Source organism: Elephantulus edwardii, unplaced genomic scaffold (assembly GCF_000299155.1).
Source record: "Elephantulus edwardii isolate Elephantulus edwardi_28Jun2011 unplaced genomic scaffold, EleEdw1.0 scaffold00004, whole genome shotgun sequence".
Taxonomy (NCBI): Eukaryota; Metazoa; Chordata; class Mammalia; order Macroscelidea; family Macroscelididae; genus Elephantulus; species Elephantulus edwardii.
In genome coordinates this window covers 22,564,771-22,588,730 of record NW_006399754.1, presented here as the reverse complement: position 1 = coordinate 22,588,730, position 23,960 = coordinate 22,564,771, and positions in this window count along the sequence as shown.

The window sequence follows — 23,960 nt, the reverse complement described above, 5'->3', positions numbered from 1 at the left end:
ATTAAAACAGACATTCGGGGGCGGGGAAGAAGAACGAACTGGGGAGGAGGGTAGAGAAAACAGTGCAACAATGAATGGATGAAAATCCAAAATCTCTGTAAATGTTCACTAAAACTAATACAATTTAATAATAATTTAAATAAAAATTTAAAAAGAGATAGCAATACTAATGACTCTTTAAAGTATTTAATACTTCTGACTTTATCCTTAGACCTCCTTATGAATTTATTCCATGAATTTTGCTATTTGTCACATTGCTATTTTATGCTCTTTTTTATCTGTAACTTTTATTATTATTATTATTGTGTTTTTGTTGTTGTTAGTACTATTGAGTACAACTCATAGCAACCAAATAAACACCTGATGTGAGCCCTGTCCTATCTTGTACTATCCTCATCATCTCTGGAACACTCAAGCCATTGCTAAAGTCATCATATCAATCTGCCTCATTGAGAGTCTTCTATTTAGCTGGCCCTCCACGTTTCCAAGTGTGATGTCCCGCTACAACGAATAGTCTTGCCTAGCTAGGCAAAGCTACAATGCATGTCTATAGTATGAAAGAGGAACCTTCCACATCATTGCCTCCAAGAAGAACTCTGGAACAATACACTTACAGGAAACTGACAGAAGTAAAAGCTGGGATTTTACCATTATTTAGAAGCCTTTGCATCATTGTTGATGTAAGATGGATCCTGGATGAAAACAGAACAAGCCAGAAAAATGTCTGCCTTTGTTTTATTTAACTGTGTGGATCAAAACACACTATGATTAACAATGAGAATAACTGTCATTTCAGAACACTTAATTGTGTTTATATGTAATCTATATCTAGAGCAAAAAGCATAGCGAAAAGGAACAAGGAAAGATTGTATAGTTTAAAATCAGGAAGGGTATGCATCAGGTTTGTATTCTTTTCCATACCTGTTCAATCTGTTTGGTGTCCAAATAGTTCATGAAGCTGGACTTTATTAAGAGGAATGTGACATCAGTATTAGAGGAAACTCATCAATAATCTATGTTATGCAGTTGGCTTTTATAAGCCATTATAGTTTACCCCCTCTAGTCTCCATCTACCTTAACTGCAGCCACATTGTCTTGCAAATCATCCACAGGTATGTAACTAGGATAAGAGAAAGAGTCCTTCCCACAGGGGGCAGCAAGACTTGAGGCAAGCAAGACTTGTAGTGGCAGTGACTGGTAGATTTGAATGGTGTGTCTTTTGAATTGCAGAGCAGCTTCTTACCACTAGGCTACCAGAGTTTCCTCCTACTCAGAGAGTAGGAGAGATATTAGACACTAATGATCTCTTTCTTCTATGTTATCAAAGTTTATGGATTAGTAATTAGGAAGTAATATCTAAGGACTCACACACTCATTGCTGTGGCGTTGGAACTAATTAATAACAGACCACCCTCCATTGTTTTTCAGAGGTTATAAATTGCCCAGCAGGAGCTTGTCCATCTGTTTCCATTGAAACGGCTGATGGATTCTAACCTCCAGAAAGGCATGGCCCTTGAGTTACTCTCTATGGACTACCTGACCAGAGTAATAGTATAGTCATGAACAATTTAATCTCACTCAAGCTTCCCAAAATCACAGCTTTTACTCTTTTTATCACAAATGTGAAAAATGTTCTAAGTATATATTCTACATGAAGAAGCTTTTGTACAGTGAAGGGGAATGGTCAGCATCACAGGAGTCTGTCTGGACGGTGCCAGCATCAGCCTTCCCCAAGACATTGTTGGCTGAAAGTCTACTGTGAAGTGTTACAGACAGCCCCCTGCAGCGCAGTCCACTTTCACCGCCACCATCTTACCTGCCTTCCTGCTGCAAGCTAAATTTCAAGCATCTGAGACCACCAGGACAGACTTGGCAAAGATTCACTTTGGGTCTACCTGTTCCCCGTTCCAGTCTGAAGATTGCTAACTGAGGCTGCCTGTTAGGAAGTGAGGATCTGAGGTGGACATACTTTCCGGGAGCTCTGATACAACAAAACAAACTTCTCTCTCACTCTATTTGGAGCATGACACTCCTTCCTCCTTCTGGATACTGCCAGCTGGAAGTCTGCAGATGAAACCCTTGGGGTGGACCATAGTACTCCTATTGTTATCACCCTGCCTGCCCATCTAATCCTCCCATAGCTCAGGCCTCTGAAACCACACACACTGCAGGTCAATTTATATTAGTCTGCTCCACTGTATGAGAGGAATGTGGCATCAGGACTGGTGAAAGAGTCATCAACAACCGGCGTTATGCAGACGACACGACCCTGCTCCTGAAACTGAGAAGGACTTGAAGCACTTGCTGCAGAAGGTCAAGGACTGCAGCCTCCTATGTGGATTGAAGCTCAACATCAAGAAAGCAAGATTCTCACCATTAGGCCAATTGGTAGCATCAGTATGGATGGTGAAGCGATTGAGATAGTTAACAGTTTTAGTTTACTTGTCTCCCCAGTCAACACTCTTGGTACCAGCAGACAGGAAATCAAGAGAAAAATTGCATTGAGAAAGTCAGCTGTGAGGGACCTCTCAAGAATACTGAAGAGCAATGACATCAGGCTGGAGACTAAGGCGCACCTGATCCAGGCTATAGTCTTCACAATTACATGCTATGGACAGCAACTAGGGATGATAGAAAGAGAAGTGATGCCTTTGAGCTGTGGTGCTGGAAAAGTGTTGAATATACCATAAAATTCTAGGAGAACAAACAGATTTGTCCTGGAGAGGGTGAAGCCAGAATGCTCCTTGCAGTCAAGGACTCTGAAGCTTCATTTGACATATTTTGGGCACATTGCAAGGAGGGACTGGTCCTTGGAGTGGGACACCATGTTTGGGAGAATAGAGGGACGGCTCAGGAGGGGAAGACCTTCGATGAGATACATCGATTCTGTGAGTGGAGTGGTGGGAATGAGTGTTTTTGAGATGGCGAGGTTGGCACAGGATAGAGCAGCATTTAGGGCTCTTGTACATAGGGTCGCTATGAGTTGCAAGCGACCCGACGGCATATAACAACAACAACTGCTCCACTTTTGTTTGATACGAAAGACTGCTGTCCAAAGGTGCTGTGTTCTAGGAAGTAGCATTTTAAACAAAAGCAACAGTCATAGCAAACAATGGGCAGGAAGCCAGGTTCTGACAGCAATGACACAGATTGTCATGGGAATCTGACCCGAGTGTGACACTCCTAATCCAACCTAGTAACTGTTGATTGCTTGAGAGCTACAGATTGCCACAGAAGATCAGTACAGCACAGTCAGCCTCCATAGTTAGCAACCCACCTGCCTCTTTCTGCATCACATAGCTTGAGTCTCAGAAGCCAACAGAATAGGCTGCCCTGGGGATTGATTTGGGTCTACTTGCTTGTCTCTTCAGAATTGCTGGCTATATAACTGCTGTGTATGGGAAGCAGGCATCTTGATTGAGTTGAGGTTAGACCCACAGGCAACATGCAAAGTGGCCAGGCGGTGACACAACAAGTCTAACCACCCAGCGATCGATGCAGAGTAGAACCCTTCCCACACGCAGGCTCTTTCAGTGGCTGCGTTATCTGAACTCTTCCACAGGATCCTCCACAGTAGGACCATGAGAAAGCGGGAACTTCTAGGAGGAACCTCCACCCTCCCATCCCCTTACTCCACCCCTCACTCCTGCTCCCTCAGGGCTCCTGGGACTCCGAAGCCAGCAAAGCAGACCTCTCGGAGGTTCTTCTGGGATGTACCGGAACAGCCTCCTCCAGAAACAGAGGGAAATCCTGAAAAACATATAAGGGAAGGGAATGATGACCATAAAGGGAGGACTGAGTCCCCTGGTGAACAGACAGCTATCAGGTAGTACATAAAATCGTCCCTGAGCACGAGAGTCAGCTTGTGGATGGAATGAAGACAGTGTATCTTCAAAGGTGCTTGCGGAAGCTGAAAAGCAAGATCTGGGACCGTCGAATCCTCATTAAACCAGGGAAGATGGCGAAGCTGCAAAAGAGAGAAGGAGGTGTCTGCAACAAAGGTAGAAAGGTCTGCACGTTGGTGAGGTTATTTGGACTGTTGTTTTTATTTTCTTTGTGGTGTATTAGTTTGTTTTTTTTTAGTAGTGCCAAATCACTAAATGTTAGAGAGAAATGGGAAAGTCAGTAGCTTCAAAAATTGCAATGCCTCCTCCCCTACACACACACACACACACATGCACACACAGAGTCACAATATACATACAGAACAGAGACAGAACTGAGTCAGCCCAGAGAAACAATGGCCTATCAAAATTACTCCAGTATACATGGGCCATTCTCCAGGATTTACTACATGTTGAGTCAAAAAAGTCTTGATACAATTTAAAAGAGGGAAAATGGCAATATAGGGTATGTGTGGTGTTGTTGGTTGTGGTTCTTTTTTTCTGACAATGGAGTGAAGTTATAAATTAATTATAGAAAAACTATAAATACACAGACAGGTGAAAATGAAATACCACATTAATGAATGACCAATGGGTAAAAAAAGAAATCAAGAAACAAATCACAAATTTCTTTGAGTGAAATAATAATGAAAACACAGTACGTCACCACTGAGGAGATACAGTAAAGGCAGTATGAAGAAGGGTAGTTATAATAATAAATTCCTACATGAAAATAGAAGGAAGGTCTCAAATTGACACTGTAACTCAACAAACGGGGATTAGAAAGAGATGGGCAAACAAAGCGGAAGATAATCTCTTAAACTCTCACTTTCTTTCTCTCTCTCTTTGCTATCAAGTTGAAACAGATTCATTAAGCGTCTGTCCAGTGGATTTCTAAGACTGCAAATTGTGTGGAAGGAGTTTCCCATGTTTCTTTCACGGAGTTGTGGTAGATTAAAACTTCCAGGGTGAGCAGCAAACTTCTCTACATACTACACGAGAGTTTTCCCGATAAATCTATCGTTGTTGTTGCTGTTGTTGTCAGGTATCAGTGAATTGAGAAAGACTCTGTGAATAACAGCTCTGAACTCTGTCTGCCTTATCCTGTGCCATTTTCACCATTTCTAACCCAACTAAGTTTACTACTGACGTCACTATAAATCCATCTCATTGAGGGTCTTTCCTTCTTTTTAGAATTCTATTGGGGGGAATGAAAAATATGAGAATAGAAATCATTAAAATTGAAAACAGAAAAACACTAGAATCCATCTAATTGATTCTTTGAAAAGATAACAAAATTGTCAAACTTTTAATTGCTTTTCTTGTTGTATGCCATTGAGTCAGAAGAGACCCACAGCTGACCCTCCAGCAGGTTGTGAAACTTAGAAAATTACAGAGGAAGAGATTGTCCATTCTTCTCCTGCAGAGCAGCTGATGGGTTTGAACTGTATACATTAGGGATTGCAGTGCAGCTTCTTACCACAAGGTCACCTTTTAATAACATTGATTAAAAAAATTTAAAAGGAAAAAAACATGCAAATAACCAAAATAATAAATGAAAGGACATTAAAATTGACCCTAGAAAAAGAAAACAATTCAGATAAACTGTATTACTAGCAAAACACTTTTTTTAGCCCTTTTTACCAATAATCTTTAGTAAGGTTTTACTGTGTGTGATATTAATGACAACAGTAACACAATTTAATAATTTCCACATTCTGTTGGATTACCATTTTGGGGGATTGGAATAAATATGGAGCTCTTGCAGTAAGAACTACAGAAGTAAATCTTATGTCTTTGAATTGTGTTCTTGTTGAAGAGTGGACAATGAGAATCTTTTATTTTGGATGTTGAGCTTCAATCCATACTGAAGACTATAGTCCTTAACCTTCTGCAACAGTCACTTCAGGTCCTCCTAATTTTCAGGAGGCAAGGTATGTCATCTGCAAAACTAGGTTGTTGATGAGTCTTCCTCCAATCCAGATGGTACATTTCTTCTCTTAAAGGTCAGTGTCCTGAATAGTGTATTCTGCACATAGATTGAAATGGTATAGAGACAGGATACATTCCTGACACACTCCTTTCTTGATTTTGAACAATGCAGTGGGTTTTTTTTTGCCCTGTTTTAAGGACTGCTTCGTGGTCCAAGTATAGGTTTCACATAAACACAGTCAAGTGTCCTGGGATTCCCATTCTCCTCAAGATTAGCCATAATTTGTTGTGATCCACACAGTCAAATGCCTTTGCATAGTCAATGAAACGTAGACATTCCTCTGGTACTCTTTGCTTTGGCCCGAGATCCATCTGACATTGATGATAATGTCCCTAGAGCCACGACCTCTTCTAAACCCAGCTTGTATTTCTGGTAGTTCTCTGTCAATGCCTGTTCAAGTAATTTCTAGATAATCTCGATAATTTTACTTGCATGTGATATTAGTAAAATTATTGTTGTTAGGTGTCACTGAGTTGAGCCCAATTCTTAGTGATCCTATGAAAGAAAGATATTAACCCTATTCTATCCTGCACCGTCCTTACACTTCGTGACACACAAGCCCTCATTGCAGCATTCACCATATCAATCCACCAGATTGAGGGTCTTCCTCTCTTTCAGCAACCTTCCACCCTTTCAGCATCATATCCTTCTCCAAGGAATAGCACCTCTTAGCAACATGTCCAAAGTATTCTTGCCTCAGCATTCTTGTCTCCAAAGAGCACTCTGGCTGCACCCTCTTGAAAACTTATAAATTTGTTCTCATTAAAACACCTATGATATTTATGATATTACTCAATAATTTCATACTCTTCTGGGTAATCTCTTTGTAAAATGGGAATAAATATGGATCTCTTCTGGTCTGTTGGTCAGGTAGTTGTCCTCCAGATTTCTTGTCACAACCTGGTGAGCACATCCAGGGCAGCATCTGTTTGTTGAAATATGTCAATTGGTATTCCATCAACTCCTAGACCTTTATTTTTTGCCAAGTCCTTCAGAGCAGGCTGAACTTCCTCCTTCATCACCATTACTTCTTGATCATATGTTTTTTCTTAAAATTTTACTATGTCAGCCAATTCTTTTTGGTACAATGACTCTGTATACTCCTTCCATCTTCTTTTAATGCTTCCTGGATCATTCCATTTTCTGCCCATATCATCCTTAAGTATTGGAACTTGCAGCTTAAATGTGTTCTTTAATTCCTTCAGCTTAAGAAATGCCAAATAAGTTCGGCCTTTTGATTTTCTGACACCAACTCCTCGCACATTTCATTATAATATTTTGCTTTGTCTTCTCAAGCTGCCTTTTGAAATCTTCTGTTCAGCTCCTTAACTTCTCGATTTCTTCCCTTTGCTTTGTCTTCTTGGTGCTCTAGTGCAACATTCAGTGTCTTCCCCTGTCTTTCTAATGACCATTTTTTATTCATGGATAGGAAGACTCCATACAGTGAAAATTAAGATCCTACCAAAAGCAATCTACATGTTTAAGGCAATCCTAATACAGATACCAAATGAATTGGTCAAAGAGATAGAAGGGGCAATGGCAAGTTTATTTGGAGAGGAAGGAGACTCAGAATAATCAAAGCACTTCTGAAAAACAAATATTAATTGGGAGGTGTAGTACTCCCTGATCTCAAAACCTACTATTATACAGCTGTAATAATCAACACAACACGGTACTGGTACAATGACAGACACACAGGCTAATAGAACAGAATCGATAACTCAGAAATTAACTCATCTACCTCTGGTCAAGTGATATGCAACAAGGAAACAAAACCTATCAAAGGGAAAACAACAACCTCTTCAACAAATGGCAGACAATCCTGGACTGTTACCTGCAGAAAGCAGAAGCTTTCACCATCCACACCTCTAACCATACACAAAATTCGACTCCAGGTAGATCAGAGATCTAAGAGTAGATCCCAAGACCATAAAGATTGTAAGAGACAAAATGGAGCAAAACTTAGGAGGCTTAGTCTATGGTATAAATAGGCTGGCAAATGCAGCCAGAAATGAGCTGGAGTCTTTTTAAATATATTTAGTCAAAACTCTGCAGATTTGTATCTAAGATCCTGCTCTTTCACTAATCAGGTAAATGCTTTGGTTTTGGGTTTTGGGGGTTGTTTTGTTGTTGTTGTTTAAAACTACTTAAACTCTAGGGATTTAGTCAACTGAGTTGTACAGGAAGAAACAGAAAGTACAGGAAGAAACAAAAAGGTAAAAACTGTGCCTTTTTGCTTGTTCTCCCCTTCATTTCTGTGATTTTGGAAAGATACCTGTCCTCCTCTGGAGAGGTTTGAGATAGGAAAAACTGAGATTCCTCTGCTGTTGAGTGGCTTCTCTCTTTCCTAGTAGGTCTACTTGGTTCACAGTATCTTCAGATCTTCTGCTTCCTAGCTGATGCTTGCGCCGATGTTTCTATGCATTAACAAGGGTGGTTGTTATGGAGTAAAGGGAGCTGGCGTGGCTCTGTCCACAAAGAGCTGCAATGTGAACCTGAAGAGCACACGCCAGGAGCATCACAAATCCACCACAGCTCCTCTGAGGAAAGCAGATTCCTCCTGTGAGATTTACAGCCTTGGAAATGTGCAGGAGGATCAGCCATGTGTCAGAGCACATCTGATGGTAACGAGAGAGGATGACGGTGCGCTTAAAAAGAGAAGAGAATTTCCAATTATGAACAGTAGATAGTCTGTAGTGATAAAGGCTGGATCAATTCACAGAGTCATTTCCCTGATTTTATATTGAACCTTTAAAACAAATCTATCCCCTGAAATCTTCTTAAAGCCAAATAACAGTTTGCTTAACTAGCCATGTATGTCTTCCTTAAATGTTATGCTCATCTTAAATATTATCTACATGTGATCAAACTGACAATAGCAATTGAAAGATTAGGAAGAACTTGGGAGCACTGAGTACATGTTTGTGGGGGAGGAACTATTTGGAAAATGAGGGAGAAACTCATTGTATCATTCAAACAATTCAATTAATGTCAATTATTTGTACTGTGGAAGCTTTTGCATTTGTATATGGGGTTTTTAAAAAGTTTTTGAATTGGTATATATTTTTATCTGTACATTTTCACCACCAACAACAAAATAAACACTTCTTAAGGTGGATTACTGAAATCTTCTGATGGGTTTTTGGCTTGGCCGCCCAGTCACCTGTTTGTCTTAGAATTGTCACACTCTAACAACCCAAATGTTTAGAATAAAGGGGCCTGACGCAGCCATATTTGTACAATGTTACTGGTCCTGCTGATGACTCGCAGATTGAAAATGAACAAAGATGAACACTGTATCGCAAACCCTAGTGGTAAGAAACTACTCTGCGATCTCAAAGGTACGAGGTTCAAATCCACCAGGTGCTCCACAGGAACAGGATGAGCATCCTCCTACTGTGACATGAACTGCCCCTGAAAACCCGCTGGAGAGTCAGCTTTGGGTCCGTTCAGACTCGACCTTATGCAATACCAGCAATTACGAAAATTGGGAATTGGGTCAAGGATGAATCAGTATTTTATTTCAATGAAATAAAGGCAAACATACAAACAGGAGATGACTAATTAGACTGAAATAAACAGAAAGCCAGCAAGCACATGCCTGCAAATATTCTCCTAGCTTCTTGTTCAACTCTATAATTCATACAGTTATTGGATGACATGAAAAACCCCTGTGATATCCTAATGCAGGTCCTGTTTTAACTTATACAAGCCTCAAAAAAGTGTCTATTAATTTCAACAAGAAGAGGCTAATACACAGTAGAAATATGCCTAGTGTGGCAATTAGCACTACAATAGATAAAATTGAACTAAATTGAAGATATCACTTAAAACTGGCATTCCAATAAGAAGTTCAACGTTGTGGAAAATGGAAGAAATCCCATTAATGAGAGCTTCCGAGCAAGACATTTAAATCTGCAAAATTACCCCAAAGAAGATCAAAGATAAATACATACACATAAGTACAACACAGTCACGTAGTTTGCCATTGCAGATAATATAAAAAAAAAAACCTGGAAATTATCTGCAGGTCCAACATTGTAGAATTTATTTCATAATAATAAATTAATAAAAATACATAATAGAATTTATTACATAATATTGCATTCTTTCCACCACTCCTCTGCAAGTCTGTCATACTGCGATGGTTTATACACATCACGATGCTGGAAGCTATACCAACCAGTATTGCAACATTCAAGCAGGTTCACTCAAGGTTTCAGGGGCTCTTCAAAACCAAGACAGACCAAGAAGCAGACCTGACCATCTAGTTCTGAATGAAATTGAAAACTACATAAGTAGCAGCAGAATATGATTTAATATATAAAGATAGAAGATAGAGGGGAATCTCAGATTGAAGACATTCAAAATATGCCTGGCAAGGAGCTGCCTCCTGAGAGTCTACACTAATGACATGGATGGTGTAAAAATTCCAATCAATGGAAAACGTATTTGCTGATGTGGCCTGATTCAAAATGAAGAGAAATGGCTACAAATATCTATGAGTAATCAAAATGTGGAATGTAAAAAGTATGAAGCTAGGTAAACTGTCATAAATGAAATGGAATGCATAAGAATGATATCTCTTTTAAACTTTCAGGGAGAGGAGCAAACGGGGGGGGGCGGTGAGGTAGGGTGGGCGGGGAGAAGGGTGCAACAATGAATGAATGGAATTCCAAAATCTCTGTAGATATTCATTGAAATGAAAAATAAATAAATTAGAATATTATAAAAGAATGATATCTCAGCTTGCATGAGCAAGCTGAAATGGATTGGCATTGGATATTTTTAATCCAACAGTCATATACTCTGCTCTGCTGAGAATCACAAATTAAAGAGGCAAGGCATTTATTGTTGCAGGCGACTCGATGGCACATAACAACAACAACAACTGTGAAAAAGAACACTTCAAGGTCTGTCCTGAAGAAGATATTCAGATGGCCACCAAGGAAATAAAGAATGTTCAAAATGACTAGCTAACAGAGAGATGCAAATCAAAATAACAATGAGATATCATCTCACCTCAGCAACAATAGCAATATTTAACAGGAGAGCAAAGAATTGATGGTGAGGATGTGGAGAATTTGGAACTCACACACAGCTGGTGGAAATGTAAAATAGTACAACCGTTATGAAAGGCACTCAGGAGCTTCCTCAAAAAGTTGAAAATAGAAATGTCATTCAATCTAGCCACTGGGAATATACCTTAAGCAAATCAGACCTGTGACACAAATAGATGTATGCCCACCCTCTTTACACACGTGATCAAAGTGAATCAGTCCTTGAAAAAGGTATCATGCTAAGGAAATAGAGGGTCAGCAAAGAGAGGGTGACCCTCAACAATAATGACTTTATTAAACTCTTCCCAGGCTACTCATGTTGTGGGTCACCTGTTTCCTGAAGGATCTTTCTTGATACAAATATGAATTTGTAAAACAGACTAACAGGATCTACTCTGGTCTTTAAAAGAAACTACTGAATTAACTAATATTACATCATCTGCATGGTTGCTCTGAGAATGTAGTAACAAAATTGAACTAAAGCAGACCTTATCAATTGTTTGTTGCTGTGTGCCTTGGCGTCAGAACCGACCCATAGCTGGCCCTCCAGTGGATTTTCAGAGGCAGGAGATTGCCCATGATTCTCACTGTTCTCTTTGTTGAAAGACCATCTTTCACTGGCAGTAGGATCACATCTCCTGTCTTCACTAGGAGGTAGAAGTGCCTAGAAGTTGAGACGCCATCATTCTTACCCCAGCAGCCACCCACCAATGATGGATACTCTGTCATTTAAGTATTTCCGCTCCCTTGCCACTGACGGGAACAGCTCTGGGGTATAACCAACCGCATCTCCAGATTCCCTGCTAGATTGAACCACAGTGGCTCTCTCTTAGTTCTAACCTGATATCACCAGGTTCCTTGGATTTTATCCATTTCCATCTCTTTCCAGGTTTCTGCTAATGGCTGGATTTCTCTTGGTTACATTCTTGTTTTAGGCAACACTGAGTGAACTTCAACTGAAAGCGACAGTATGAACAACAGATGCGAACCTTGCTCTACCCTGTATCATCTGCACCATCTTTCCCATTCCCAAGCCCATTGTTACAGTACCTTTCCCAATATGGTATCTTCTTAAAAGGACTGAACACTACTGACTCCATGCCCAAACGTATATAAATGAAGTTTCACCATCCTTGACTCCACGGAGCAACCTGGTTGCACTTCCTCCAGGATGTTTGTTCTTGTGAAAGTCCATAGTATATTCTTTGCTCTTCTCTGAAACCAGAATTCAAGGGTATCACTTCTTCTTTAGTCATCCTTATTCATTCCCCAACTTTCAGATGCATACAAAGCAGGCTTGGATATATTTCCTACTAAATCTCTTTAACAGGGAGGTCTGGTGGCCTAGTGGTAAGACACTGTGATACAATCCTGCAGGCATGTAGTTTGAGGCCACCAGCTGCTCTGTTGGAGAAGGATGGGCAATCTCCTCCCATGTGATTAAATGCCTCTGTAGGTCAGCTATGAGTTGGTTCTGACTTGACAGTACACAACAACAAACAACAACAACAAAAATCTCTTTAACTAGTATCCACAATCTTAGCATCAACTTCAAAGTAGCTCATTCTAAGTCATAAACCATATGAAATACATATGAAAAATTTTATAAATTATACACACATAGATAGTATGAATATAAAGACAAAAATTAAAACTATTAATGAGCTTAACAGGCAAACAGAAAACATCTGAAGGAAATTTTTCTTAGGAACATATTGGTTTAATATATTTTTCAGCTTTTTAAAAGATATAACTCAATGTAAAGATATTACATAATAAGAGCATAAACTCTGGACCATATTTTTACATGACATAGTTGGGCTGCCAACCAAAAAGTTGGCAGTTCAAATATACCACTGACTGTGCATCAAAAAGATGAGTCCCTCTCCTTCTATGAAGATCTACAGTCTTGAGATATCTAAGGGACTATTCTCCTCTGTCCTAAGGGCGGCTATGAGATGGGATCAACTTGATGATGAGGGATTGACTATTGTACTGACTTTCCATAGCACCAGAAATTCAAACAAAGTAGTATGTGCTCAATGGACTAGTTGAACATTGAGAATCAAACCCGTCATCTTTCCACACTGCGGGAACTTCAACCTGATTCATCTTTAACCTTTCTAAGGGAGGATGGTTTCTTTGAAAAACTAAACTAATGGAGGAGAGAAGAAACCAAAAAGACACGGTCCATTATCTTCCTATTTCAGGTTTTACTTTGATAAATGAGGGAACCAAGATGAAGAATCTAAGTGGTTTGCATGATACTATTCAGCTAGTTGGTAGAACAAAAGCTTATACCCAGGTCTATATGGTCCTATGTACTTCATTGCTGATACCATTTATTCCAATTTGGAAATTATTATAGTATATATTTGTCAACTTTCTGAGATATGAAATTTCTCCGAATTGATTTTCTTTTCAACTTTTGGTAAACAATTGTTGTACTTCTATCAGAAAGTTGAGTAATGCTTTGACTAATTTAATTATCAGAGTTGACTGAGGTTAATTATTTGTAAAGATATTAGAAGGTTACCTTCTTCATTATGAATCTGACATAAAATTGAGGGGTGGGAATACCCTGCCAGAGGGTTTACAGAGACACTGGCTTCACCCCCCAGGCGAGCCTATGTCACCAACAATCAACAATTTTGAGAATTCTTAACAAAATAAAACAAAAAAAATTTATGATAAATGTTAAAATTATTTTTTTATTCAAGTTAGTAAAAAATTAGCATATTCAGCAAGTTTATTGAAAACCAATTCTTTAATTTTTTCTTCTCACGATGTTGTTGTTGTTGTCATTAGGTGCCATCAAGTCGTAGACAACTCATAGCAACCCTTTAAATGAAAGACCTGAGCACAATTCATAGAGTTTCTAGAGGCAAGCCATTTTGGAAGTGGATGTCACTCCTGCTTCCAAGATTCTCAGGATAGAAAAGATAATTTTATCTACAGGATAGAAAAGATAATTCCCCCACTCCTTTAATGTCTAAGCAGTTTCTCCACTAACAATGAATTAACTGAAAGGATAATTACATTTTTTTTCTGCACCATGGAAAATAATATTGACTAAATTAACTTTTAAAAGATAGCCTGATGAATGCATGCACCAAGATTTTTTTAATTGGCATACCACTGCTACATTTTTCAAAATCTAGCATCTTTGCTCTCATTGCAATCAAGTTAAAAGAGGACCATAGCTCATCTTCTAGTGGCTCATCAGAGGCTGTAAATCACATGCAAGGAGGATGCACATCTTCCCCTCCCTGAGCAGCTCATGGGTTTGAACCACCTGCCTTTAGGTTGGCAGTGCCACTCCTTAACCACTAATTCACCAGAGATAAAAATCCATGAACAGAAGGAGTTCTTCTTGAATCCTGGCATCTATTACAATGAATAGTGGGTACTGTGTTGACCTGGCTGGTTGTGATATATTGGTTAAAACCACTCTAAGATTCCATTAACATCAATGCTGTAAGATAAATATGATAGTCCTCAAAATACACGTATGTAGAGATAAAATGTAGAAGCTATGTAAGAATCCATGATCCAAAAAAATCAAATAGCAATAAAAGTATTAGTGATACAGTGCAGTATCCTGAATTCCATCACTGATGGGATGTAAGGAGCATTTACCTGCGGTGTGGTTGTCAAAGAGATGAAAATTCAATCTTTCACCAACAATTGATTTTTTCCAGATAATCACTGCAATGATGGCAGTAGTTATCTATAGGGATAAAAGACGAGGAAGTGAGTTCAGAGGGGGACCTCCGTACTACTAAAAGCTAACCACCAAGTGTAGAGTATGTTATATTGGACATGAACCTTTGAAGTGCCTTTGAAACAAGGAAGATCATGCACCTCATAGTTCTTCAGGGAACACTGGCACCTACAGATGCTGAAAGGAAATAAACAAGGACACTTATCCACAGCTGACAGAAAAAGAGGGGCTGCCCCTCCAGATAGCTCCCTACATCTGGATGTCTGACCTCCTACGCTGGAAGAGAATGAGTTCATGCTGCTTAAAGCCATCCACTTGGCTGTCTCGTCCATAGCAGCATGAGATAAGGCAACAATGCTTTACAAACAAATATAGTGAAAAAATTTAAAACCTACTTTATATAAGCTTGGAAAAGGTATCAAAGCATGCTTGAGCTTTTCCCACAAATTGAATAACATACATTGTCATGCATATATTTTGACATACAGGTTTTTCATATTCTCAGACAGATTTCTAAGCATTTGAGAATAGCTTCCTTTCTGAGATATAAAATACCATTTGAATAGATAATTTTTCATTGTTTATGAATTAAAACTGGAAATAAAATGTCAATTTGTGACAAACGTAAACATTCTATTTCTATAAAAACCTCCTTCGACATAAGTGCAAAATTAAAACTAAATTACTTATCAGAAAAAGTGATAAAAGGACTAAGTAATAAAATGACTACAAAGATGAATAAAATACCACCTAGAAAGTAGTTGCCTCATAAGCAGAATCACTCTTCACAAATTTAGTTCACATATGTTTATTGTTTGTTATACACAAAATTGTCTTTGAAAGAGAATTCTTTATTCATCATCTCCAACATAACCTTAACAGCAGACACTTGAACCTGATGCAGAAATTCAAACCAAACTCTACGGCTCATCAACTTGCGTCCTTGGTCAAGTTATTACGCCCCTTCAGCCTGTTTCCATCTGTTAAAATGAAGATGTCAGTACACTATTTACCTCACGGCATTACTCTAAGAATCAGAATGAAAGAATATGTGTAAGTGCTTAGAAAAATGCCTAGCATCCCAGGGCATAACACAGTCTCAAGAAATGTTTGCTGAAGAAAAAGGAAAAAAAAAGGCACTTCGTATGAAAGTCCCAATTGCCTATGTGGATCACAACAAGCTATGGCTAATACTGAGAAGAATGAGAATCACAGAACACTTAATTGTGTTCACGAGAGAACTATACCTAAGCTGCTGTCTGAACAGAGCAAGAGAATACCGCATGATTTGAAATTAAGAAAGGTTTGCATCAGGGATATGGCATTTCTCCATTGTTATTCAATCTGTATACAAAACATGTAATTTGAGAGGCTGAACTTTATGAGGAGAAATGTGGCATCAGGATTGGAGAGAGACTCCTCAATAATCTGAGGTATGTAGATGACACAACCTTGCTTTTTGAGGGTAAAGTGGACTTGAAACACTTGCTGCAGAATTTCAAGGACTACAGCCTTCTCTGTGGATGGCATTTCAGCCTCAAGAAAGCCAAAACCCTCACCACTGGACCAATAGTCAACATCATGATAGATGGAGAAAAGATTAAAATTGACTATGACTTCATGTTACTTGGATCCACAATGAACACCCTTGAAATTAGAAGTTAGGAAATTAGAAAACTAGTTATAATGAAAAATCTGCTGCAAGCAACCTCTCTAGAGTACTGAAAAGCAATGATGTCAGTTTAAAAACTAAGATGTACCTTATCCAAGCTACAGTCTTTTCAATTACCTGCCATGCTTCAGAAAGCTGGGCAATGGTTAAAGATGAGAGAAGAAGGATTGATGCCTTTGAGTTGTGGTGCTGGAGAGGAGTATGGAGTATTCATGAACTGTCAAGAAATCAAGCAGGTCTGTCCTAGTGAAAGTGAAACCAGGGTACTCCTTGGAGGCAAGAAAGGCAAAATTCTGTCCACACACTTTGGACATGCTGCAAGGAGAGACCAGCCTTCATAGAAGAGTATCATGTTTGGAAAAGTGGATGGCTGGTGGAAGAGAGGAAGAGCCTTAACAAGATGCATGACACAGACTGTTATAATGGGTTCAAGAATGAGAGTTGGTGAGCTTGGCACAGGATAGAGAAGGGCTCAGAGCCATTGTTCATCCAGTCACGTGTCGTAGTCAACTCAATAGCATCTCACAACATCGTAACAAAAAACTAGTCTCATGTTTCGTAATTCTTCAAGTTCTAAAACACTTAAGACATTTAGAGTCAGACATTTACAAAGCAAGGTGTTGCTTATGCAGTATTTTCTAACAGGCTCGGAGGACTCTTCCCTACCCACATCATTCTCACAAAACACGCTTTGATGCCTTAACCCCACCTGATATGCCTTTAGTTAAACAACTGAAGATCATTTTAAATGGCAGAAAAGATGCTACCTATTAAAATAGTTATTTTAGAGCTCTGGTGGCCTAATGGGAAGAAGCTGCACTACAATCCCCAAAGTGAGCGGTTTGAATCCACCAGATGCTCTGCTGGAGAAGGTGGGACAATCTCCTCATGAACCAGTCAGATCCTATTTGACGGTACACACACATACATACATACATACATAAAAAGTTTTAAAAAAGTTATTTCAGTCACTAACTATTTATCTATAAGATTTACTAATAAGTTAGTTTTCCAATCATTCTATGAGAGTACCGCAGAGAAAGGCAAGAATGGTAGCAGGAACCTGCTGGAAGTTTTCTGAGATAAGATAGGAGGAATAATTGCCTACTTCATCTATTTTTCTGAGGCTAGGACACCTCTGTCATCTTAGAATGCCATCAATAACTGTGTTAAAATAGGCATTTTCTACCTTAGGATGTATGTGACACTGTGTCTCGCTTTTGAAGTCACTGACAAAAAGATCCGATAATGTTCCATGTTATGACACTTCCATTATCCCACAAAATAAAGACTTTCTTATTTTTTAAAAAAGTAGAAAAGAAAAGCGGTTCTGTCCTTCAAAGTAAAGCTTGTCTCCACCTCACACTGAAGGTTCATTTATACTGTGTGCAGAGTACAAATTGAAGTGCAGGAGTTAGTGGGGATCTATCAGGAGCACAATTAGAGAGCCTGACATTGGGTTACCAGGGTAGAGACTGCTGTTATGTAACCTTGACCTGCCACATTCAAAGGCTGAGGAAGAGCTTTGAAACAACTGGCGTACTGTGAAAAGCAAATGACACTGGCTTTTAGTACACAGCTATGTACTAAATATATGTAACCAAATTCAGAAGGTTTACCAAAGAACAGCATTACTGAGAGCTCCAAGGTCCAACTTAATGAACGCAGCGTATGTGCTATGATATTGACTGAAATGTTGAAGGCATCATTTACCCAGTAACGTGTCTACCAATTAATATTGTACAAATTTAAGGTGATGGGCTTAGAGGATCTCTAAGTAATTATTCCTCTTCTTTCATCTCAAGATCAGAAAAGACTAACACAGGAGTCAGACAAGTAGAGAGTACAACGCCAGCCCCCTTACTGGTAAAAAGCTAACTTGGAGGACATGTGGCAGGTGGGCCAACAGATGGCTCACTAACACTTGTGTGAATTTAACTTTCACACTCCCCACTCCAAGAAACAGCCAGAAGTAAAGTCAACTCCACCACATTACCACTCCTGAGAGAGAGCAGAGAAGAATGCACTTTTCTCTGCAGGCAGGCAGATCTCAGAAGAGGAAAAAAGGCAGGTAGAGAAAAACCCGACTGCTCTCTTTTAGCTAAACAGGTTGGGAGAACTTCCTCCTCTTCTCATGGAGAGCCCCTGAGTGCTACTTCAAGTAGGGCTTTCAAATGGAAAGAAAGGTATTTATGAGGACTTTGACAAAGTATGAAGGCATGCCTGACATTCAGCTTGAGAGAGCCAGAGTGGCCCACGGTCCTACAAAGCACAGAGTAGTCCCAGGAAATGTTTGAAGACTAAGGCACACCAGACTCAGGACAAGGTCTTTTCAATAATTTGCTTTGCATCTGAGAACTGGACAATGAATAAGGATGACAGAAGAAGAATTGATGCCTTTGAGCTGTGATGTTGGAGAAGAGCACTGAATATGTCATGGATGGCCAACAGAACAAACAGATATGTCTTGGAGAAAGTGTAGCCAGAATACTCCTTGAAGGCAAAGTTGGCAAAGCTTCATCTCTCATACTTTGGGCATGTTGCTAGGAGATAGAATTCCTTGGAGAAGAACATCATGGTTGGAAAGGTGAATGGTCAATGAGAAAGAAGAAGATTCCCACTGAGATAGATTGACACAGTGACTGTAGAAATAGGCTCAAGTGTATCAGAGATTGTGAGGATGGCATGGGATAGGACAGGATTCAGATCTGTTGTTGGTGAGGTGACTCAAGTCAAACTTGATTTGACAGCACCTAACAACAAAAACTATACAGCAGCAACCCTACTTTTAAGAAACAGTACTAGGAATCCTTCTACAAGGAAGCAGAAGGAATGAGGAACGACCTCTCCTAGAAGATGTGGAGGTAGGAATGTGTATGTATGTATGCATTCCTGTAGCTGCTAGATTAATTTGAATCCCACAGTCAACGTTTATTTGTGCTTCCTAAAAAATCAATTATCCTGTTCAAGTTTCGTTTTCCTCACCTCTGGGATGCTAATAATATTTGTTTTCCTACATTGCTATGTATGAAGCATGTATTCCTCAACAAGACCTAGAAAGCAGTAAGTGGTTATCATATCCAAGCTTGATATTCTTGTCCATGGACTGGCCTCTTCTAACAACTTATTCAAACTTTAGTGAGAAATGTCACTATCCTTGCTTCTAAGGAGTGCAACCTTGGTTGCACTTTCTCCAAGACATATTTAATTGTTCTTTTGACAGTCTAAGAGACATTCAGTACTTTTCTCCAACATCACAACTCAACAGTATTGAGTCTTCTCTGTCATCCGGACTCACTGTCCAGCTTACAGATGCATAGTAATTGAAGCACCATGGTTTAGATCAGGTGCACCTTAGTCTTTAAACTGGTATTTTTGCTCTTCAGCACCTTGGAAAGGTTCTTGACACCAGATTTTCCCAATGCAATATATCTCTCAATGTCCTGACTTCTGTTACCACGGGCCTGGATTGTGGATTCAAGTAAAAGGAGATAATTGAAAATTTCTGTCTCTTCTCCATCTATCATGGTGTTACCTGTTGGTACGCTGGTGGGAATTTTTGTTTTCTTGATGGTGAGATGCAATCTAGGTTGAAGGATATTGTATTTTATCTTCTGCAGTAAACACTTCCAGTCCTCCTTGCTTTCAATACGCAAGGTTGTGTCATCTGTATAACACAGGTGGTGAATAAGTTTTCCTCCAATTCTGATTCCACATTCTTCTTCATATGTTGTTATATAGTCCAGCCTCTTGAATGATTTGCTCAGCATACAGATGGAGTAGTATTTAGAGTATTGCTATTAAAAAAATAACTTGTGACAACACTCAGATAAAGCTTAGTCTAAAGAAGAAGACATCTATAGGACAAAAATAAGAAAACATTGTTTCTTGTCCAAGCTCTGTGGTGAAGATCCTCAAAAAGATGCCTTGACAGCATGGCTATAACAGTGTAAGCAAGTCTATTAGAGAAAATGAGGATGGTACCAGATGGGGCAGGGTGCATGTGTTCACGGGGTCACTATGAACAGTAGTTGACTCGATGAGAAAATGAGGATGGTACTAGATGGGGCATGGTCCATGTGTTCACGGGGTCACTATGAGTAGCAGTTGACTTGATGCCACCTAACAACAACAATAATAACCACTAGACCATTAGCCTCATTTTCAAGTACTTCTCATGTGTTAACTTGTTTCATCCACATTACATTTTGGTGAGGGCAGCATGGAAGATGGAACTGCTGTAGCTTAGAGACACAGAAATGAAGCTGAGAGAGGGTATGTAGCTTGGCCAAGTGCATCCCACAGAATATGTCACATAATATGTGACAAAAGGAAACTGAAACTTTAGGTCTTCTGATAGCTGCTTATGTGTTCACTGTGGTTGATGTTTTCTACAAAATGAGAGAGTTGGGCTAGACAGTTGATCTCTAACGAGATGCTGGAGATCATATTGACTTCTTTCTCCCTGTCCTTTGCCAGAGTTAAGTGCATAAATAAGGTTTTATTTGGACCATAAGCACAGAGGTGTTGCTTTTCCATAGTGAAGGAAATTATTTTTGTTTTGTGGGCAATTTCGAATTGTTCACTTTTCCTCCTGGCCTGAAAAGGTGGAAAGCATCTCCTAGAAGCTGTTTTGGATGGACCAGCTCCCTACCTGAAGCATACTTTCTTTCATTTTCTTGCTGATTTTCTCTCTTCTCCTGACAGCTCATTGTTATGATTTAGAGAGCTGAGAATTGGACATGAGTTCTGAGAGAAGTAGTATAGGAATCAGTTTCACTTGTTCTTTTATGTAGGAATGTGTGAGGCTTGAGAGATAAGGCTGAGACTTATGGGATTGGGAAATGGAAATGAGTTTGGCAATTACCAGCCACTTTCCTGTGCTTCTTTTCATGTGATCTCTGGTCAGTAACTGCTGAATTTTGAACCAGTAATTCCTATAATGTTGCCAATAATTATTCCAAACTAGAAATGAAATGGATTATCTTTAATACATGCCCCATGATTTTTTTAAAAAATGTGTGTCATAACAAAGATTACATAATCATTTGACATCTAGAGCTCCAAACAAACAAAAAAATTGGATATGAACAAAGTTCCCAAATATGTCTAAGTTAAATTTGTAAGTCAGAACAGGTGCATATAGTTCTTACTTAGCCTGAAGCCTTTTCAACCACTTAAAAGCTGTCTAAGCACTAAGTGAAGGTAACCACAGTGAAGAATTTGTCCAAAGTAGGAGTAGCTTCAATCTTTTCAAAGGGGATAGATTTATATAACAAAGAGCAAGTAAGAGTTGCTAGATGTTTAACTGGAGACTGCCAGTAGGAAAATGAATTAAGGCGTTTAATTAATGCCGCCCTAAAAAATACTGCATTGTTTATAACCAACAAGATCATTTTGGGGTCAATTCTTTATCATTTACCAAACCTTGAATTTTCCATTAATAGCATATGTTTTCTCTCATATTGTTTATACTTTTCTGAATCATCAGTAGTTCAAAAAAATATATTTGGAACATACTGCTAAACTTGGCCTTCACATTGTTCCCCATATATGACTTTTTTCCTCCAGTACAACGGTGTAAAGAATGGTGGGTGGGTAGTTTATTATAAAAACGTAGATACAAACAGTTTCATGCTAGTTTATTTCATAGCAAACAAACCAAACTTTCTGTTAAGATAAATAAAAATAGAATTACTATTTCTTATGTTTTATTGTTGTTGATTGCCTTTGAGTCGAGCACAACTCATAGAGACCCCATAATCAAAAGGCCTGAAGCCCCTCTACAACTATCAACATTTATCTAAGTTCATACAGTTTCTGGAGGCATGTTGTTTAGGAAGTAGATGCCACTCCTCCTTCCAACTATTTCTTATAGCACCCTATTAATAGGTGATAGTATTTCTGCTCCAAACAGTTCAATAAACACATGAATTGAAACAATAAAGTTGTACCAAACAGTACAGCCTATTGGAAATAAAAGTACCTCTGATAGATTACTTTGAAAATCTAGAAAATCTCTTTCTATGTAATTTATACTTCTAAGTTGTTAGTCCAATGCAGTAAACTCCAAAGTAATGTGTTTCTAATATACAACTATAATTCAAATATAAAGCAAAAGAAACTGACTGCAACTACGCATTCCTGTTGCCATCTTAGTTTCTTTCTTTTGCTTTATTAAGCATACCCTTATCTGGCTTTTTTAGCAACCAATACTTTACCCAGGATTGCAGCTTCAGTAATTTTGTATAAAGTTTCTGACTATTACTTGCTTAACAATTCCAACTTGACTGTTTTACAGTTTTCAGGATTATTATGAGTCAGAATTGACTCTACAATAATGGGTTTTCCTTGGTTTAAAAGACAATTCAGAAGAATATTTTACAAGTAACATACACTTTTTCTAAGGAACTCGTGTTAAATTACTTCCATAATTTCTCAGAAACCACAACTATTTCAGTGTCCATAAAGTGAGTAATAAAAAGTTATGAAACCATTTATATACTATCTATGAGGTCAAATGAAAATGTTAAGGAAATCTTAGATTCTATAATAAGAGTAGAAAAGAAAATGAGTAAAAAGAAAAGCCAATCTTTTCACCGAACTTCTTTTTTTCCTGCAAACATCCAATGTAGTCAACACATAGTGGTTATGCAAGCAATAAATATATTGAGGGAAAATCTCAGGCTTTTGGAATTTATCTTTTCCCCTTCAGCCTCATTTCCTCTGAGAATTGCACTCAACTCTGAAATGCTTGGGAAGGTAGCTTCTAACTCCCCTGAAGAGAAATTTCTTTCCATTTTGACTTCATCCAAACTAATCAGCTTTAAGTGCTCTCAGCTGAGAAGCCTTCTCCCAGGGGTCGTTCCCTGCTGGCAGCGAAGGAGAACAGTCTACCAATTGGGTTAAACTCCAGAAAATGTTTGGGAGCATTACAGAGCCTGAATGACTACATAGCACTGAAACCTTCAAGGAAATATGACTCAACATTGACAGTTGACCATATCATAAAGAGCACTTCTCTTTTTGGACATAACAATAATAAATATCTATGAACCAAAGGAAAAACTTGCAAAATATATAAAGCAACCATTACCAAAACTGAAAAGGGAAATAAGAAACCCTACTATAGTATTTGGAGACTTCAATACACCACTCTCAAGAAAAGACAGGACTACCAGAAGTTAACTCAACAAAGATATTCAAGAATTAAACCACACAATAAACCAACTCAATCTCATAGGTATTTATTTATAGGTTAATGCACCCCCAAAAAGCACAGTATACCTTCTTTTCCAATGTGCATGGAATGTTCTCCAGAATAGATCTCATTTTAAGTCACAAGACAAGAATCAATAATTTAAAAAACATAGATATAATACAAAGCATCTTCTCAGACCACAATGCTACAAAATTAGAAATTAATAACAAGAGGATAAAGCAGAAAAAGACATACATTTGGAAGCTGAACAGCACCTTGCTTGAACATGACAGGGTCCTAGAAAAAATAAGAAATGAAATTAAAAATTTCTTGAAACAAATGACAATAAAAAACACCACTTACAAAAACCTCTGGGGAAACAGCCAAAGCAGTAATCAGAGGTCAGTTTATAGCAAGAAGCAAACA